Below are 2,592 nucleotides of genomic sequence, written 5' to 3' on the forward strand. Positions count from 1 at the left end.
GGAAACGAAACAGACAAAACAGCACTCAAAAGCACTGTTGGGAGGGGATTATTCGAAGTAACAGACAGACCTGGACACCCCCCCTCCCAAATAAATCCCTCAGTGTTTCTTCAAATGAACACGCCCGAGGTGTATTCCTCTACAGATCAGGGTTTTTACTGTATTCCTCTACAGATCCCCTGTTTTTACTAGTAGGTCATCATGAATCGGGGAAGGGGCAAACACCTGTGGTACAGAAAACTGATCCTTCCCAGAGAAAACGACACATGCCCCCTTCGCCCAAGAACGACCAAGGCCCTGGTTCATTCTCGCACGCCTCGTGGTACCTATGTCAGGATCGACGGGGTAATCTCTTCCAAACCCTGACTGAAAGGCCAGCCGTGTGTAAAGAAACGAGGCCTACAAAAAGAAGCCTGAGGTGAAAACGGGAGTATCCCCAGCTAATAATTTCGGCGGCACAAAGGCCTCCCAACTCTAGGGCCTTCGGCATGCGGGGAAACGCTGAAGCCAAAGGCAAAGCCAGGCTTCTGTGTCTGGTGTCCGGGCCCCATCCGAAGCAGCTGCGTCTTCTTTCGCTTCCCAAGAAGTTCACCCAACCATGGCTGGAACCCACCCGGGACAGCCCTGCAAGTTACAACCTGCACTGTTAAAAACCGACAAGCAAACGAAGCTGTGGGCCTTTTCCAGAAGCGCTAAAAGGGAGGCAGGAGGCCAGAAGCCATCGTCTGGATGACAACACAGCAGCCCTAAGGCCAAGGGAGTCCTTCAGACTTGGAGCCGAAACAGAATCCAACCCCCCCCCCCTTCGCCTGCCTCTCAAGCGCTCCAAGATGTTTGGTCTGGGGAGCCACCGTAACTGCGGTAGCAGCCACAGCTTACAAGGAAAGCACACAACTGTGCCTGGAGAAGGCCCCAGATTCAAAGCTTTGACATCTCAGGCAGGGGAGGACTTTTTATTATGATTCTTTAAAGGCTTTCAGAAGACAAGATAAAGGCATCTGCCAGAGGGCCCGGAAAAGTGCAGCCCCTCAGAACCCGCAGAACCAAGAAATGGCTGGCCGTCCCCCAATAAAAGACACGGCTTCTTACATTTCAAGAGAGGGGACCTCCCCTCGGAGCGACCTGTGAGGAAGCCGGCGCCCTGTCAATCCAATGGGGCACCCCACACTTTCAGGCGTCCCATTCCCGAGCACACTCGGGCAAGGCGAGAGAGTCAAAATCCAGACCATGGAGGGGGGGGGGAAAGGCGGGCAGGCGAGACCCAAGTTTTTCATGCGTCCTGCAGGTCGGGAATGTCCGAGAGGATCATGGGAGAGCCCAGCTGCAGTTCCTGTTGGAGGGACTCCATGTCGGCTGGGTTCATGCGGTGAACTTCCAGCCAGTCAGCAAGGAGGGAGGCCGAGAGCGGGGCAGAGTCACCTTGACTAGAGAGAGGGGGAGAAAAGAAAGGTGAGAGGGGGGGAACACTGGACAAGTCAAATCAAATCAAATTTTATTAAAAACAGTCATAAGACCAGCAAAATAAACCAAAATAGTACAACACCGAGTCTACAACATAAAATCCTTGCAGCCTTAAATACTAAAATACGAAACCGGTCAATTCCGTCATTACTGGCTCGAGTTACAGTACATTCTACGCTTTTTAAGTACCAGATAACAATATTTAGCAACATTGCGTGAGACAGAATAAGTATCGGCCAATAAGATCTTCATCAAACATTCCTCGGCATATGTAAGATAATTAGCCAAGGGTTTAAAACGTGAGAGAAGGGGTATCAACAACTGCTGTCTCTCTTCGTCATACATAGGATATGGGAGGCCGACTCCACCTGTTCTAACAGACAGGAGCAAATTCTCTGGTGCATGGGAGTCTGGGTATATCTACCATAAAGTACTGCTGAGGGTAACGCATCAAGCCGTGCTCTAGTAAATGCCCATCTATAGTTAGGGTTTTTTATGAGTCCAAGGTAAGATGCGGCATTTAAACTTGGTCCCAGCTTTAGCCTCTTATAATAGGAAGGCAGGGCTGCATAGTCATTTTGTGCTTCAATATCCTTAAATCTTTGATATATTAAGTTATTTGCGTACTGCAACCCTCCCTTTAGCAAATTTTCAGGATCTAACCCCAACTGATTTCAATTTATCTACTACTCTAAGAGCCCATTGGGGATATGGTGTTGATGACAAAAGATCAGGAATAAGTCCCACCGGATTCAGATGGGACTTAACCCAATAGTTACTCCTCTGTAGACATTGGACAAGAGAAGCAACACAGCAAATTTTCGTACGGTGCCGGAGGGGAAACTTTTGCCTCTTTAGCAAGAAGGAAACCAAAAGGAAAGGTTGTTTGAAGCACTGGCTTGTCCAGGACCCAGCTTGAGTACCACAATCACACTCAGGACGCAGCCCTAAGACATTTTACTGGTTTTCAATCAGGGTATTTGTTCAATTCTATAAAACTGAGCAGATCGTTCTGTTTCCGCGCTGAGGAGTAGATCAGATGGGGATCGTCCCAAGTGCAACAGCACCCTCTAGTGGGAATGAAGGGCTCTGTTCTCACTTCAGAGTTCCAAAGTTCAAGAAAACGGCGGG

This window comes from Gekko japonicus, unplaced genomic scaffold, assembly GCF_001447785.1.
Source record: "Gekko japonicus isolate JY-2015 unplaced genomic scaffold, Gekko_japonicus_V1.1 scaffold3393, whole genome shotgun sequence".
NCBI classification, from domain to species: Eukaryota; Metazoa; Chordata; class Lepidosauria; order Squamata; family Gekkonidae; genus Gekko; species Gekko japonicus.